General features: G+C 37.7%; 1 protein-coding gene across 8 annotated transcripts in view; it reads right to left on the reverse strand.

The window, feature by feature from the left end:
- The window catches only part of RAF1 (Raf-1 proto-oncogene, serine/threonine kinase), an 86,621-nt gene that overhangs the window by 52,008 nt on the left and 15,959 nt on the right, over nucleotides 1-18,654 (reverse strand). The window contains exons 2-4 of one of the 8 annotated variants that reach the window (XM_059390360.1): nucleotides 13,503-13,657; nucleotides 9,592-9,748; nucleotides 8,861-8,953 (exon numbers count right to left, since the gene is read on the reverse strand). The exons of 4 other annotated variants lie outside the window; for them this stretch is intronic. The gene's annotated coding sequence lies outside the window, so the exon portion shown is untranslated. Of the gene's footprint in view, nucleotides 1-5,805; nucleotides 5,911-8,860; nucleotides 8,954-9,591; nucleotides 9,749-13,502; nucleotides 13,658-18,654 lie in introns of those variants that run through there. 3 more of the 8 variants (XM_059390361.1, XM_059390362.1, XM_059390364.1) reach the window with 3 other exon arrangements.

Here is an 18,654-nt window from a genome sequence, read left to right on the forward strand (position 1 = left end):
ACAACTAAATGACTTGAGCTATCAGATTAACTGGAGTTATCAAAATTAGCTGATCAAATGCCTTGCATATTAAATTTTACAATGGGAGACCAGAAGATCCTATGAACTTCTAGAGAAAAAAAAAATTAAGGATCAGGAATAAGAATGGCTTCAGGGGAGCCTAGCTGACTCAGTCAGTGGAACACATGTCTCTTGATCTTAGGGTCATGGTTTCAAGCCGCATGCTGGGTGTAGAGATTACTTAAAAAATAAAATCTTTTACTTTTTTTTTTTTTAATTGTGTTTATTTTTGCAAGAAAGAAAGACAGAGAGAGAGAAGAATGTGTGCATGTGCACATGAAGAGTTGAGAGGGGCAGATGGAGCAAAAGACCCCCCACCAAGCCTGGGAGCCTGATGTGGAACTCGATTCCAGGACCCTGGGATCCTGACCTGAGCGGAAGGCAGACACTTAACTGACTGAGCCACCCAGGTGCCCTAAAAGCTTTTTAAAAAGGAAGAAAAGAATGGCTTCAAATTTCCCAATGGAAAGACATAATGTAACAAAGCCTTCTAAATTCTAAACGAAAATTATCTCTAAGTTAAAATAACCAGCCAAACTCTCAAAAAAAAGAAAGCTATTTTCAGATATTCAAATTACAAAGTGTTTATACTCTTCATGATCCTTTTCTCAAGGAATTTGTTAGATAAGTAATAGTAAATCAACAAAGAGAAAAAGTTGAGATCTAGGAAATGGCATCCACAAAGGAAAGACCCAGAGGTCAGTGGAGGAGGAAATCCCTAGATAACAATTGTGTATCAGGGACAAGAAGCCATAATTACAGGGCACCTGAATAGCTCAGTCAGTTAAGCATCTGCCTTCAGCTCAGGTCGTGATCTCAGGGTCTTGAGACGGAGCATTCCCCCCCCACCCCCACTCCTTGTCAGGTTCCCTGCTCCCCTGCTCAGCAGATTATCTGTCTTACCTTCTCCCTCTGCCCCTACCACCATCCCAAGCTCACTCACTCTCTCTCAAATAAATAAAATCTTAAAAAAAAAAAAAGAAGCCATAATTACATGATTAGCAAGCTCAAACTACCACCAACAGCTCTCATCCACATGATGGCTTTTTTTTTCTTTTCTTCAGAGAATTGACAGAGAAAAAGTAGGAGAAAAGTTCACATTTTTAAAGTTTTACATGATCCTATATCCCTTTAAGCACACTTTTTTTTTTTTAAGATTTTATTTATTTATTTATTAGAGAGATAGAGAGCACAAGTAGGCAGAGCAGCAGGCAGAGGGAGAGGGAGAAGCACGCTCTTTGCTGAGCAGGGAGCCTGATGCAGAACTCCATCCCAGGACCCTGGGATCATGAACTGAACCAAAGGCAGCCGCTCAACGACTGAGCCACCCAGGCACCCCTAAGTACACTCTTATGGAGGAGGTAGTGAGACCTGTGCTGGCTCTTAAGATACTCTAGGTAGCTGAACAACATGAATAAAAGGGTCTTAACAGCATAGGGTTTCTCAAAGTATGGCCTATATTATTATTCACAGTTTATAAAATTATTTTAGGAAACTTGTAGATATGACAGAACAGATAAAGATCATGAGAAGGAAAAAGTCTCAGTTTGGTATCTTTAATACTTCTTTAGCACTTCCTAATTTTTTTAATAAGAAATAATTTAAAAAGGATTTCCAACTCAAAGCCACTGACAGACCATCTATCTATATAAAAATTAACACTGCTGTTTCTTTAATCTAGTACTACGTGTGATTCTTATTCTCCTAGCAGCTTCTTCTGGGCTCATTTTGACTATGTATTTGGAAAAGTGCTTTTAACCCATTTTTGCGAAAATAAATCAATATGCGACACTGAGTCACATCCATTCACCCTCAATACATCACATCTCCAGCAAAGAAACTTCCACCTTCTTTGCTTCTTTGCTCAGGATGATAACATTCAACCCTTAACTCTGTTAACTCAACAGCGCCAAACTACTTTAATCTTTTTAAGTTAAAATTCTTAAAAAAAAAAAAAATACTATATTTATTATGGTATATGTTTATAAAGAATTTAAACTATTTTTTGAACTATGCTAATATTTGTTAGAATTTACATTTATACTAGGAGTCTTAAATTGAATAGATATTAGGTCGTGTGCCCTCGTTTCACCTACAAGCCCTGTTATTTTTGGTATATGATTTGACAAAATTTATGGATTTTCAGGAACATTTAACACAATTGTGGCAGGAATGCCTGTATGGGTTTTCTATATATGGTAGTGTTTTAAAGTTTCCTTTAAGAAATAAATGTACTGGGGCGCCTGGGTGGCTCAGTGGGCTAAAGCCTCTGCTTTTGCTCAGGTCATGATCCCAGGGTCCTGGGATCAAGCCCCACATCGGGTGCTCTGCTCAGTGGAGAGCCTGCTTCCTCCTCTCTCTCTCTCTGCCTGCCTCTCTCCCTACTTGTGATCTATGTCTGTCAAATAAATAAACCTTAAACAAAAAGAGAAGTACTATAAATATACTTAATTTTTAAACATGAGCTATTTAAAATAGAATATTAAGTAAGTAATATTATGATTCTCCGTTCTAGGAAAAGGAAGGTAGTACAGGAATAATTAAAGTTGGTAAAACACTAGTCTAGCAAAGGCAATATATTTTTTGTTTATTGAAGTATATTTGAAATACCATATTAATTTCAAGTATACAACATAGTAATTCATAATTTATATACATTATGAAATGATCACTGTGTAAGATTATTTACAGTCTGTCACCATCTATAGTTTTTATAATATTACTAACTATATTCCCTATACCATATACATTACATCCCATGTCTTATTTATAACTGGAAGTCTGTACCTCTTAATCCCTTTCATCTATTTGGTCCATTTCCCCACTCTTCTCCCCTCCAGAAACCATCACTTTGTTCTTCATATTTATGAATCTATTTCTGTTTGTTCATTTGTTTTGCTTTTTAGATTCCACATGTAAGTGAAATCATATAGTATATGTCTTTCTCTGCCCGACCTATTTTACTTATCATAACACCCTTTAGGTCCATCCATGTTATCACAAATGGCAACATTTCATACCTTTTTATGGCTGAGTAATATAATACCTGTGTGTGGGCACACATGTGCATGCCACATCTTCCTTATCTATTCATCTACTGATGGACACTTAGGTTGCTTCCATTATCTTGGCTATTGTGTAAATAATGCTGCAATGAACATAGGGGTGCATATCTTTTCAAATTAGTGTTTTCATTTTCTTCCTATAAATACCCAGAAGTGGTACTGCTGAATCATTTAGTAGTTCTACCTTTAATTTTCTAAAGAACCTCCATACTATTTTCCATAGTGGCTGTTCCAAATTTCATTCCCACCAACAAAGTATGAGGGCTCCCTTTTCTCCACATACTCACCTGCACTTGTTAAATCGCGTCTTTTTTTAAGATTTTATTTATTTGACAGAGAGGCACAGCGAGAGAGGGAACACAAGCAGAGGAAGTGAGAGAGGGAGAAGCAGGCTTCCCACTGAGCAGGGAGCCCAAAGTGGGGCTTGATCTCAGAACCCTGGGATCATGACCTGAGCTGAAGGCAGACACTTAACGAATGAGCCACCGAGGCACCCCAAATCATGTCTTGTTGATAACAGCCATTCTGACGGCTATGAGGTGATAATCTCACAGTGAGGTGTGTTTTTTTTAAGATTTTATTTATTCATTTGAGAGAAAGTTAAGAAAAGAACGCAAGTGTGCACATGCACACACATGAGCCCAGGTGGTAGGGGCAGAGGGAGAGGGAGAACCAAGAGTCCCGCTGAGCAGAGAGACCAATATGGGACTCAATTCCAAGGTCCTGGGATCATAACCTAAGCTGAAGGCAGACACTTAACAAACTAAGCCACCCAGGTGCCCCTCTCACTGTGGTTTAGGTTTGCATTTCTCTGATGGGTAGTTATATTGAACATTTTTGTCTAAAACAGGCAATATGTTCTTTAAATAAATGAGCTTGTACTTTGCCATTACTTATCGGTCAGGGTTTTAAGCAAGTCTGGTCATCAATAAAATCCTAGCAATGAAATCTAGAGCTTTTCTCAGACTAATGCTCCTTCTGCTTTCCTCCTAAAGAGCCTTTCATTTCAGTTATGGAATGAATAAGTCACGAGGATAAAAGGTATAGCATAGGGAATATAGTCAATGGTATTATAATAGCATTGTATGGAGATAGATGGTAGTTCACTTGTGAACATAGCATGACATATTATCACTATGTTATACACCAGAAAATAATGTAACATTGTGTGCCAATTATACTTCAAGAAAGAAAGAAAGAAAGAAAGAAAGAAAGAAAGAAAGAAAACAAACTTAAAGACATAGACAGACTTCCATTATACTACATTTCCAGGCGTTTCTTCTGTCTCCAATTCTCTCTCTTAAGAGCTATCTGTTTTGCTGGCTTCTATTGTTCCTCCTGCCTCAACCATAGATGTACTGCAAGACTCTATTCTACTATACTTTCCAAGTGTTCCAGAGCCTTTCTACCCTGAATTACTGCCTCCATTAGTGAAAACTGTGCTGGACAACTCTATGCTATTTCTCAAACCCACACTCCTCTTTTGAGAACTTCCCTCCTTCACCCACAGGAATAAGCCCAGAGCAGCTATATTTTCATATTCATGGTTCTGTCCCTCTAGGTCCCACTACAACTGAATGCAGCAAGGATCCAAGCTGGGACTTGATATGAAATTGAGAGACTAAACAGAATGGTCCTTTGAAATGAAAACACATAAACTCAATTGGTCCATGTAGGTCCATAACAGTAAAGCCAGTTTACCAGTGAGATGGCAATATTCTCCAAACTTATCTACAGATTCAACACAATTCCTACCAGAATACACTTCTTCATAAAAATTGACAAGCTGGGGCACCTGGGTCGCTCAGTAGTTAAGCACTTAGCCTTCGGCTGCGGTCATGATCCCATGGTCCTGGGACAGAGTCCCACATCCAGCTCCCTGCTCAGGGGAAGGCCTGCTTCTCCCTCTCCCACTGCCCCTCCCCCCGCTTGTGTTCCCTCTCTCTCTCTGTCTCTGTTAAGATAAAAAAATCTTTAAAAAAAAAAAATTGACAAGCTGACCCTAAAATTCAAATGGAAACTCAAGGGACCCAGGATAGCCAAAACAATCCTGAAAAAGAAAAACAAAGTTAAAGGAGTCACAATTTAATTTCGAAACTTATTACCAAGCTACCATAATCAAGTATGGTGTTGTCAGAATAGACATACAGGTAAGTGGAACAGAACTGAGAAAGGTACCAAATAACTCAATGTCGTAGCAACTGGGTATCCACCTGCGAAAGAATAAAGGTGGGGCCCTACTTCACAGCATATACAAAAATTAACCCAATGGTTCAAGACCTAAATGTAAGAGCTAAAACTCTGAAACTATAAAACTCTTAGGAAGAAACACGGGAGTAAATCTTCATGATCCTGGATTTGGCAGTTGCTTCTTAAGATATACCACCAAAACTACAAGCAACAAAAGAAAAAATAAACTGGACTTCATCAAAATTAAAAACGTCTGTGCTTCAAAAGACACCATAAAGAAAGTGAAAGACAACCCTAAGAATGGGAGAAGATATTTACAAATAATATATCTGAAAGGGATTTGCATATATAATATGAATATTTTAGAGAATATAGAATTCCTACAATCAATAATTTAAAAGACAACCAAATTTTAAAATCTGGCAAAGAATTTGAATAGACATTTTGTCAAAGAAGATAAGAGCCAAAAAGAATACAAAAAGAGGGGCACCTGGGTGGCTCAGTGGGTTGAGCCGCTGCCTTCGGCTCAGGTCATGATCTCAGAGTCCTGGGATCGAGTCCCGCATCGAGCTCTCTGCTCAGCAGAGAGCCTGCTTCCCTCTCTCTCTCTCTGCCTGCCTCTCCATCTACTTGTGATTTCTCTCTGTCAAATAAATAAATAAAAATAAAAAAATTAAAAAATTTAAAAAAAAAGAATACAAAAAGATGCTCAACATCAACTAATTATTAGAGAAATGCAAATCAAAACCACAAAATACCACTTCACACCTATTAGAATAGCTACTACTCAGAAAGACAGAAAAAAGAAGTCTTGGCAAGGGTGTGGAGGGCTTGGAACCCTCTATGCAGCACTGCTGGTAGGAATGTAAAATTCGCAGCCACTAAGGCAAACAGTATGGCAGTTCCTCAAAAAATTAAAAATAGAATTACTCTATGATTCAACAAGTCTACTTCTGAATAGTATCACAAGAATTAAAAGCAGGGTCTCAAAAATTATATACACACACCCATGTTCATAACAACATTATTCCTAAAAGCCAAAGCTGGAAACAATTCAAGCGTTCAAAACAAAACAAAAAACAATTCAAGTGTTCACAGACTCATAAATGGAAAAATAAAATGTAGTACATCCAAACAATGGACTATTACTTAGTCATTAAAAAAGAAATGAAGTACTAATACATGCAACTCTTGATCTCAGGGTCATGGGTTCAAAACCCACATTAATAATATAATAAAAAATTAATGGTAATAAATAAAATAAAAATAAATATTGTATGATTCCACTTATATTACATACCTAGTCAAATTCATAGAAATAAAAAGAATTGTAGTTGCCAGGGGCAGCAAGGGTAGGTAGTACCGGGGAGTTCAATGAATTCAGAGTTTCAGTCTGCAATGATGAAAAAGTTCTGGAGATAGACAGTGGTGGATGGTTGCAGAGTATGTATATACTTAATGCCACTGAACTATACACATAAAAATAATTAAGGCAGTAAATTTATGTTACGTATTATTTTACCATAAAAAAAAGTTAAAAAAAAAAGAGCATTTACAGTTGCCTAAACCTACTGTTATTAATAGCATGTTGATTATTACATATAAAAAAAAATTAAAATCACAGATACTAAATTTAGAGGCACTGGGGAAACCCATATACCTCCCCGGTTTCATCTAATAATTGAGGTGGATAGGATAATTGAGGTGGGTAGGACTATATACGTTCCACTCCTAGCTTAGAATCTTGCAATCCCTGGGGACTCCAAATGTTTTAAAAAAAATTTTTTTAAGTATCCACCTGCTACTTCCAGTATTTCTAAATAAACCTAATAAAAATTATTCTTTTCTCTTCCAAAAGACTGCCCAGAGCAATAAAAAACATCAGGCTTCTCTCTTTTCTACAGACTAGAATTATAGGCTTTTAGGTTGCACTACTAGGTTATTAGAACCTTAGACAGCAGCACTGTTCCTAATAGCAAAAAACATCCAATCAACAGAGGAAGGGATATCCAAGTGATGCAATATTACTTAATCATTAAAAGGAATGAAATACTGATACATGCCTCAACATGGATGATGATGTAAGTCGATCATAAAAATCCATAATACATGATTCCATTCATATAAAAGTTCAGAACAGATAAGCACATAAAGACAAGAAGTAGATTAGGGCTCGGGAGATAGAGGTTTGGAGGGTTATAGCTAAGGGGTTTCTTTATGGGGGTGATGGAAATGTTCTAAATCTGACTGTGGTGATGGTTACACAACTGTTAAAATACAATCAATTATATACTTTAAATGGGTGAATTGCATGGTATGTGATATCTCAATAAAGCTGTCACCTAACAAAGAGGCAGGTTTGCAATATCTCAGGAGGCCATCTGGGTTTCTGAGCTATTTCCTGACTCTACTCATACATCCTGCAACATTTTTTGCCCCAAACCACAGTATCCACCTACAAAATTCACTATTATATTTAATCTAGTTTGAAAAGGATACTGTTCCTTGCATCTAACAGTCCTAAGAAAAAAAAATTTCTATCCTTAAGAAGTTAAAAAAAAAAAAAATCTGCTAAATAAATGACTAACAAGCAGCAACAATTTGACTGCTTACTACATTCTGGGACCAAACTAAGCACTTTCTATCAATTACTTAAGAAGCAGAACAGTTAGTGGAAAGAGGAAAGGTACTGGGTTTGAAATCCAACTTCACTACAGGCTTATCTAAACTTGGGCAACTTATTTTAAACTACTTGGGTCTAAGGTTCCTCAGCTATAAAATTAAAACAGTAATAACACAAACAGTACAAAATCACAGTGAAGAATAAGATAAAGTATGTAAAGTACCCAGATTATCATCTAGTACACAGCACTCTGAAAGTAAGCAAAAATTGTGCACCTCTTATATTACAAATTTTTCAGGGAAGCTGAAGTTAGTTTGGGGTGGTATATTATGCTCACTAGCAAGCTTAAAAACTAGAGCATCATTTAGTGGCAGGTATGGAGGTTAACTTGAGACCTCTGAGAGTTTTAACTTCTGAAAGTTCAATCTCTGGGAGTTTTAGCGAATTCAAGAACTCCCAGAAACTGAATATAGAATCTAGAGCATGTGCACATTTACATCTTTCTGGGGCACATCCTTAGCTGCTATAGACACTTGAAAGCAATGCATGATCCATAAGGAATCCAGTACCACTAGGAAAAGTAGCAACAGCAATTAGAAACACAGCTCTTCCTTTGCTCATTTCTGACTTACTATTTTATATACCAGCAACAGAGTTTTTAACAGCTCAAGTATATTTACCCATTATACTTCTATAGAGACTAACAAATGAGGTAGGAGATATATACATATTATTTAACTATAGTAAAACTATATACTCTACTGTAAGGTAGAAATATTATAATAAAGAGATACAAATGAGACAGAGCCAGAGCGGTACATTCTGAAACAAAGGCAACTGAAACAATGGTGGGGAAAAGCTTATTTCAAGAAGAAAGACACTTAACTATTACTTGACAATTACTTAATTAACTATTACTTGCCTCCTCTAAACTGTAAGTTCCCTGAGGGCAGGAACCAATCTTCAGCTCCTTCACCTTGCATGGGGTCTGGGAGAGCAGGTGCTCCAACATACACTGAATAAAAGAATGGATGAGCAACTCAACCAGTACTTGCTGACAAATTTAATTCACCTAGCAGCTTACTCTTTGAATTGATTTTCCTAAGTACAGGGTCGCAGATATTTAAAGTGAATTATAGGTGGTTTAGTGGTAAGCTGAGTACTATTATTTAAAAGTTTTGAGGTTGCAAGTAACAGAAAACCCAACTCAAACAGCATAAATAAAAAGAACTTAGTGGGTCATTTAACTAACAAGACCCAAGATAGAACGGCTTCAGGAAAGCTTGATCCAATAATACCACTAATGATCTGGTTTCTCCTGCTTTCTTCTCTCTGCCTTCCTTGGTGTTTGTTTTGTTCTAAAGCTAGCAATCCCCAATCCTAAGCCTTAAGTACTAGTGACTACAAGTAGATTCTGAGAGCTACATGCATTCTCACCTCACTCTAGGAGGTAAACAGCATTTATCAAGGAAGATCTCTGGAATAAAGAACCCCCAAACATGACTTCACATCTCACTGACCTTCAGTGAGTCACTGTGAGCAAATCATTATGTCCAAATGGTTGGGCTTTACTTACTGCTTTAAGCTAATCAAACTCTCCCCTAAAGCTAAGGATGAGGTCAATGTCATTAAAACCGAATGGCTGTGGGGTACCTGAATGTCTCAGTAAGTTAAAGCATCCGTCTGACTCCTGGTTTCAGCTCAGGTGATGATCCCATGGGTCATGAGATGAGTCCCTCACCAGGCACAGCAGGGAGTCTGCCTTGAGATTCTCTCCCTCTGCTCCTCTTCTCACTCACAGGCACACACTCTCAAATGAATAAATCGTAAAACAAACAAACAAAAACTGAATGGCTATATAATAGGGAATAAGGGTTGACAGTTCCTCAGAGAAAAATATGGGATAGTTACCATGGGCTGGGGGGATGACAGAAATAAGTGTCTACTTCAGTAGTTTGCAGGTAACAATTATCGAAATCAAGGGATTAAAGGAGGGAATTTAGAGAAATATCCTCAAATTGGCCTACTGGGCATATTCTTAAATGGTACAACCAAGGGGCACCTGGGTAGCTCAGTTGGTTAAGCACGTGTGCTCAGGTTGTGATCTCAGATCCCTGCCCAGTGGGGAGACTACTTCTCCCTCTCCTTTAGCCCCTCCCCCCCCTCATGCTTGCACATGTATGCTCTCTCTCTCTCAAATAAATGAATAAAATCTTTAAAAATGGTACAACCAAAATTCAAGTAATACTTCAAGCTTCTCAAACATTAACACTGTTCATACAACACCCACCCATGACAAATCAAGCAAGTAACATAGGTCTTCTTAAGCCCTTGTGGCTCTGTTTTCTAGCAAATCTCAGAGGATGATCCTAGGAAGACAAAAGCCCTATTGAGCAGGCAGGAGTCATGATACCAGAAGTTTTCTTGTTCAGTTGCTTCTCTGGAACAATCTGTTATGAGGACCAGGGAAATAAAATTTCCAAAAAGTAAAATATGAGACATAATAAAAAAGACTTGACAGATAAAGAGAAACAAACTCAGCATCTTCCAAGCAACTACTGTGAGTTGGGCCCTGAGCATACATATAGGTCATAGGTCTTTGTCCACTATTTCATTTAATCCACATAACTCTGAGGAAGATGTTCTTTGTTTCAATTAAAGATAAAACCTTTAAAAAGTTACATAATTTTGCCTTAAATGAGTTTAAATCTAAACTAGGCAACCTAGACCATAAATAAGTCACTACCCTTTTGGACCTCAAGTTACGTACTCTGTAAATATGGAGTTCAATGATAGGAACTTTATTGACCTTTCTAACTTTAACATCTTACCATGATTCCAGTCATGATAACCTAACAAATACTAAACTTTCTAATATGGAACATGCTTCTTTATTAGTTTTCCAAATAAACTATCCTTGACCATCTCCTTTTCAAGTATATTCTGCCCCTCCCTATCATTCCTCACTTTGCTCAGCTTTATAGTTTTCACAATATTTTACACCACTTAATAGAATACTTTGAAATTGTATTAATTATCTGCCTACCCAATAACTAACATTTGCCTCTCCAATAGATTATATGCTGCAAGAAGCTAAATTCAGTTCACCCTTATAATCCCATCACCTTTAACAGTGTCTGGCATCTAGGTGCCTGGGTGGCTCAGCTGGCTCAGCGTCTGCCTTTGGTTCAGGTCATGATCCCAGGGTCCCGGGATTGAACCCCACATCAGGATCCCTGCCTCGCAGGGTGTCTGCTTCTCCCTCTGCCTCTCCCCCGACTCATGCTCACTCTCCCTTGTTCTCTCTCTCTCTGAAATAAATAAAATCTTAAAAACAAAAACAGTGTCTGGCATACAGCAGCAGGTCCTTAAGACATTTCCTAAATAACAAATGCTGGCAACTGAGTCCAATGAGTGCTGAGTTCTAACAAATCATCAGTGCACAATGCATCACAGTATGCTAAGGGGCTACACTCAAAGACTAGAACACTGACAACTGTGGAATTCTGCAACTGTAGAACATGCACAATGCAACCGTTTACTGGCAGTCAGCTGAAGTCATGTGAGAGCTCATCATACAGATTCCAAACAGACAAAAACCAGCTATTAACACCCAACTGAAGTCATTACGAAATTTTACAATGCTAGAGTTATATCTAAAGTTTTATTTACTAGAGTTGTTTGGCATTTCTCTTCACAGTTGTTTTATTTTAAAAATAAAACCAAGCACCATCCCTGTTCACCTGCACTGGCACATGTAATAAACATTTTCACCTACACACACATATCTAATTTACCTAAAAACATACCGATGAAGAGTGCCTGAGGGGCTCAGTGAGTTAAGCCTCTGCTTTGGGCTCAGAGCATGATCTCCAAAGAGTCCTGAGATGGAGCCCCAAATCAGACTCTGCTCAGCAAGTAGGCTGCTCCCCTCTCTGTCTCTGCCTGCCTCTCTGCCTACTTGTGATCTCTGTGTGTCAAATAAATAAAATCTTTAAAAGAAATACCGCCGAGGGGAGCCTGGGTGGCTCAGTGGGTTAAAGGCTCTGCCTTCAGCTCAGGTCATGATCTCAGGGTCCTGGGATAGAGCCCCACATTGGGCTCTCTCCTCTGCAGGGAGCCTGCTTCCTTCTCTCTCTCTCTCTGCCTGCCTCTCTGCCTACATCTCTGTCAAATAAATAAATAAAATATTTTAAAAAAAAACCTGAAAATAAAAAGTGGTTTTAAACCACAGTGCCCCTACTAAAGAAATACAGAACTGTGTTTTTAAATATGCGTAAGATCACATAGAATGCAAAAGAATGTCTAGAAAGAGAAGGATTTCAGGTGTGGAAGTGGAAAGAGTTCAGCTTAAAGAAAATACAGTAATACCCAAATATACTGGGTAAATGTCCCAAAAGAAGAATGCTTTCTTAAGCATAACCATACAATGCTAGTTATAGTTTAGGTTCTTGGATGCTAATTTAACAAGTTCTTCATATACAGATGTTGTCAACCACAAAACTAACCAGACATTCAGTACAATTAAGGAGAAAAACGAACAACAATTTCCAGAACGTGTAAAAGCTACATTTTGGGGAGGCTGATATATTTTCACATCATGCTTGCAAATGATTCTATAATCAGAGAGTAGTCATTACTTTCTCTGTATTGCTATGGTTCAAATACCACAGGCCATAACAAAAGTCCCAAGAATAATATTTCATTTTAGTAAAAGGATAAATGAATTTCTCTGTGAATAAAAACAAGGGACTACTGAATGTCAAAAGTTTTTTTTTTTTTTGTTTAATTTGTCAGAGAGAGAGAGACAGCAAGCACCGGCAGACAGAATGGCAGGCAGAGTCAGAGGGAGAAGCAGGCTCCCCACAGAGCAAGGAGCCCGAGGTGGGACTCGATTCCAGGACACTGGGATCATGACCTGAGCCGAAGGCAGCTGCTTAACCAATTGAGCCACCCAGGAGTCCCTGCATGTCAGAAGTTTTATCGGCAGGAGCTAATCAGCTGATTTCTATAGCTCAACATAAATTCTCAAACTCCTTCAATAATTAAAAAATACAGGAATGTTAAGAAAAACTTAACTTTTACAGTAAAACCCCATTTTTAAAAAATCAAGAACACAGGGGCAACTGTGTGGCTCAGTCGATTAAGGAGCTGCCTTCGGCTCAGGTCTCCCAGAGGCCTGGGATCAAGTCACACACATCAGACTCCCTGCTCAGCGGAAAGCCTGCTTTGCCCCCTGCCCCTCACACCACTAGTGCTCTCTTGTGCACTCTCTCTCTCAAATAAATAAAATCTCAAAAAATAAAATAAAATCAGGAATACATTCTTGAGGGTTTCCATAGACACACACCAGTAAAGCCAATGTGCTTTCTACTAGATGGTAAGCAGAAAGCCCTGAAGACAAAAGGAAGTAATTTTCATCTCCTTATACTTTCCAGAAATAAGATTAATTAACTTTTTAAACATATAAACGTTTGGTAAAGCAAGGTATAAGTTCTCTCCATAATATTGCACTTCTGACCTCATGCAAGAAATCAAATGGCTATTAAGAGCATAGCACTTACCATTCAACGGCTCTTCTTCAGCTCTATTGACGAAGGCAAAAAGCTGTACTGTATTTCCAGAGAGTCTGCAGAGTTCTGAGAACTGTTCCCACAATCCCCATGCAATCTACACAAAGCACCATGCAGCTGAGAAACCGGTTACAGCAGGTTACACTCTGGGTATGTAAACATGTTAAGGATCAAAGTAAGAGGGTAGTAAATATAGGGGCCATATCATGTTTGTGAAAAATTTTAAAGAAATCAAATTATTTCCTAGTACAATTCCTAATAAACTGCTGAGAAGTGATCTTAGAAAAAAACACTTGTGGGGCACCTGGGTGGTTCAGTTGTTAAGCGTCTGCCTTTGGCTCAGGTCATGATCCCAGGACCTAGCCCAGCATCCGGCTCTCTGCTTAGTGGGGAGCCTTAACCCCACTTAAGAACCTTAAGTGGGGTTCTTCCTCTCCCACTCCCCCTGCTTGTATTACTTCTCTGTCTCTCTCTCTCTCTCGGTCAATAAATAAATAAAATCTATTAATAAAAAAAAAAAAGAAAGAAAGAAAGAAAAAGGAAAAAAACTTGTATAATTTATTCTGATGCTCATAATCCAGGAGAATACCAGGTTGTAATAAAAGTATTTTAATTTTAAACTCAACACATTCATTTCAGCCTTCTCACCCTGTGGCCCAGCTCCAGCAATAGTTTCAGTGAACTGATGCAGTCAGAGGTATTTCCAAAAATGAATAAAATAAAGTGCCAGATTGATAAAACATTAAGTTAGAAAACAAACTTCAAAAGCCCTGGGAGGGTCTCATTGTTTTTGCATTTTGGGTTTAGCAGATGGTATAAAAAATGTTTTGAAAACAAGACTATGTTTAAGCCACAAGATTATTAGGGAGCAAAACATACAAAGTACTTTTAAGTAGCCTCAGGACAAGTCAAATCTGAAAAGACTACAATTACGAAAATTTAACTACCAGTACTCAGGGTATAATTTCAAGTGATTTGAGTTCTCTGCTGCAAGGTCCATCTCCCACCTTAAAGCCTAATCTGAGGCATAAACATCTGTCTGGAAATGCTACTCTACCAACTTCTGGAGATTGAACTGGAACACTCACTGAACACTTCTCATTATCTTATCACAGCTCCTTTCCTGAAAGATGGGGTTAGATTAATTTGAACCATGGTAAGAAAAACCAATTTAAACAATCCTGATTAAAACAGGAAGCTTTTCAGGAATTCAGCACACAAGAATCTAAAAGTCTGAGCATTTAATAAAGTTAATTAATTGGGGCACCTGGGTGGCTCAGTCGTTAGGTGTCTGCCTTTGGCTCAGGTCGTGATCCTGGGGTCCTAGGATCGGGCCACACATTGGGCTCTCTGCTTGGCATGAAGCCTGCTTCTCCCCCTGCTTGTATTTCCTCTTGCTGTGTCAAATAAATAAATCTTTATAAATGTTAATTAATGGTATTCATGGTGTGGGTCTTTATGTTACCCCAGCCATTCAGTCACTGTCAGATTCCATTGACAACTATATTTTTGAGCTTCTTTTAGCTGTTTTCTTTTTTTTCTCCAGATTAAAGCAGGCTTTTCTTACTATTAGCCTTGAGTGTTGTTAGAACATCCAATGTGAACTCCTTTTTCTTATTTCTTCCCATGGCAGTGCTTTCTCCACATTGCTATCAGATTCACTCTTACTGTGCAGATTCTTTTTTTTTTTTTAATTTTTTATTTTTTATAAACATATTTTTATCCCCAGGGATACAGGTCTGTGAATCGCCAGGTTTACACACTTCACAGCACTCACCAAAGCATGTACCCTCCCCAATGTCCATAACTCTACCCCCCTTCACCCAACCCCCCTCCCCCCAGCAACCCTCAGTTTGTTTTGTGAGATTAAGAGTCACTTATGGTTTGTCTCCCTCCCAATCCCATCTTGTTTCATTGATTCTTCTCCTACCCACTTAAGCCCCCATGTTGCATCACCACTTCCTCATATCAGGGAGATCATATGATAGTTGTCTTTCTCTGCTTGACTTATTTCGCTAAGCATGATACGCTCTAGTTCCATCCACGTTGTCGCAAATGGCAAGATTTCATTTCTTTTGATGGCTGCATAGTATTCCATTGTGTATATATACCACATCTTCTTATCCATTCATCTGTTGATGGACATCTAGGTTCTTTCCACAGTTTGGCTATTGTGGACATTGCTGCTATAAACATCCGGGTGCACGTGCCCCTTCGGATCACTTCAAATACTGTCTTACATTTCACTTAAAAATATTAAAGTGGTAGAGTAAACATACCTAAAGCAACCAGCATGCTGATGTCTTAAGATAAGGGTTTTTTTTTTTTTGTTTTGTGTTGTTTTTTAAAGATTTTATTTATTTATTTGACAGAGAGAGATTACATGTAGGCAGAGAAGCAGGCAGAGAGAGAGAAGAGGAAGCAGGCTCCCTGCTGAGCAGAGAGCCCGATGTGGGACTCGATCCCAGAACTCTGGAATCATGACCTGAGCTGAAGGCAGCGGCTTAACCCACTAAGCCACCAAGGCGCCCCTTAAGATAAGGTTTTAAGAACTTCTTTAGCAATCTACCTAAAAGCTAATTTCTGAGAATGTAGCAATGCATTCTCTACGGTTGAGACTGATTTCAGAAAGTATACTTCAGTCAAGAGAATTTACAATTTGACACGCTTCAGTTTATTCAGCTCTCCTCTCCATTACCTCACAGGATTGTGAGAATTAGATAGGCTAAAGCAGATACCATTCCTATTTCTTTTTTAGAAGAAACGGTAAAATTCAAAAGGCTTTGTCACGATTTAAAAGAAAACATTAATTTTTCAAACCCTCAGATGGTAAATTCCAGTTCTATTACAATACACACTAATTTAAAAAATAAAATATTCTCAGGGGCACCTGGGTGGCTCAGTAGGTTAAGCATCTGCCTTTGGCTCAGGTCATGATATCCAGGTCCTGCGATTGAGTCTCATGGGCTCCCTGCCAGGGAACCTGCTTCTCCCTCCTCTCTGCTCTTCACCCCAATTCATGCTCTTTGTCTCTCAAATAAGACCTTTTAAAAAATAAAAAAATAAAATAACTTTTAATGTTATTACTATAATACTACTTTGAAATAAATATTATTTACAAGGAATGGATAACACCAGTATGTGAAGACAGGAAAATACATACCATGCCTTACATTAACACATGCAATTTAAATTAGTCTTCATATTTAAAAGATTTTTACTTCATTTATAAATCATTTAGTGATTTCCTTTAAATTATCTCAGAGCAGCTATATTTCTAGTGCTTTTTCTAAGTTGGCCTTTCTTCTTATCCTTTAAACAATACAGAATACAGAATATATAAAAAATCTGTTATTCAGAAAGCTCCCATAATCTTCAATAAATGGATCTGAATTTAATACAAATACAGTGAAGATTATATAAAATTTCTTTTAAGTCATTCTTCTTTATCTTCATTCCAAAAATGTTCTCCCCAGAGTTGGCAATAAATGCACCTTAGATAAAATCTCCATATAAGGGGTGCCTGGATGGCTCAGTGGGTTAAGCCTCTGCCTTCACTCAGGTCATGCTCTCAGGGTCCTGGGATCAAGTCCCGCATCGGGCTCTCTACTTAGCAGGGAGCCTGCTTCCCTCTCTCCCTCTCTTTCTGCTTACCTCTCTGTCTACTTGTGAACTCTCTGTGTCGAAAAAATAAAATCTTTAAAAAAAAAAAAAGAAAACATCACATTTTTAAAAAAATCTCCATGTAAGTAGAACACTGCTGAATTATGAACCATGACTAATTCTGAATATTGGTCAATATAAAAGAATTCCTATACATCAATATAACCTGGATACTACTCTAGAGTTAAAATGCTGTTAAAATTTTATCTAGCTGCCCTGGATTTCTCCCTGTTTTGAAAAGAGAGGAGGAGGAACTGGCAGCAAGAGCTTTAAAAGTCTAGACATCTGGCATAAATGACCTGATTATACTAAGGTGCCTGTTATTTTTTTTTTTTAGGTGCCTGTATTTTTAAATAGCCTTTTATTTACTGACATCTAAATTTAAAGATTTACTTGTATTTCTTTTTCTCTTCTTGGTATGTTTTATAACATGTAAAGGTTAAATAATATATGGAAAGCACACAGTGTTAGCCTGAGACAGAAAATGTTACCCATTAACACTGTTATACAAACAATGGTGGTTCTATTGATTATAATAATCAGGAACTCTTCTAAATATCCCTTAAACCTCCAGCCTGAGTTCAAAGCCTAGAGCTCTTAACCACTGTTATACTGTGTTCAAAACTTAAGCCCCAAGTTCCAAAGTACAGATCAACTGTGAAAGAGCTTGTTGAGCTCTCACATTACTTAAAACAACACTGACTATATACTATCTTACTCATTTGTTCTTTGCAAAGTGACTCCATATTCCTAGAGATCCTCTGCAGAGCCTGCATGGGGCAATTCTGGATATTTTACCCATTAGCTTATCCTGGACTTGTACAGGACAACAACACACTGCTAAATTACTTACAATTAACGAATACAACTTTTCTGGAGAATACCTTTCTGCTGGGATTCATCATTTCCTCAAAAAGGTTATTTCTACTTTTCTAGGATAGGAGAAGTAAGATTAAATATCAAAGATAAAGAGAAAATAAACCAAATGCCATGTACAACTTACAGTGACTTAATGCGTAAGAGAAATATAAAATCTCCCAATTCACTGCTCTTTAAGTAAAATACAGGTAAAAGTAGCTCTATTTACACTATATGGTATACAATTATATTTGAAGTATATGTCAGTTTACATTTTAACTAGTAAACTAATTCAAGTATTCTAAAATTTAAATATCTTTCTGATAAATCAGAAAATAGACTGGGAATATAAAGCAGGAGAAATGGTAACAATGAAATAAACGAAGTAATTCATAATTTTTAAAGCCACTAATAGCCATTCCAGTCATAATACAATTCCAAAGATGTATCTCTACTCTGCTTTAACTACTTAATTGTATAATGAAGCTTTATTTTTTTAAACAGTTTGGCAGGTTTGGGTTTTTTTTTTTTAAGATTTTATTTACTTATTTGACAGAGAAAGACAAAGCAAGAGAGGGAACACAAGCAGGGGGAGCGGGAGAAGCAGGCTTCCCGCAGAGCA

This window comes from Mustela nigripes, chromosome 2 (assembly GCF_022355385.1).
Source record: "Mustela nigripes isolate SB6536 chromosome 2, MUSNIG.SB6536, whole genome shotgun sequence".
In the NCBI taxonomy this organism is placed as follows: Eukaryota; Metazoa; Chordata; class Mammalia; order Carnivora; family Mustelidae; genus Mustela; species Mustela nigripes.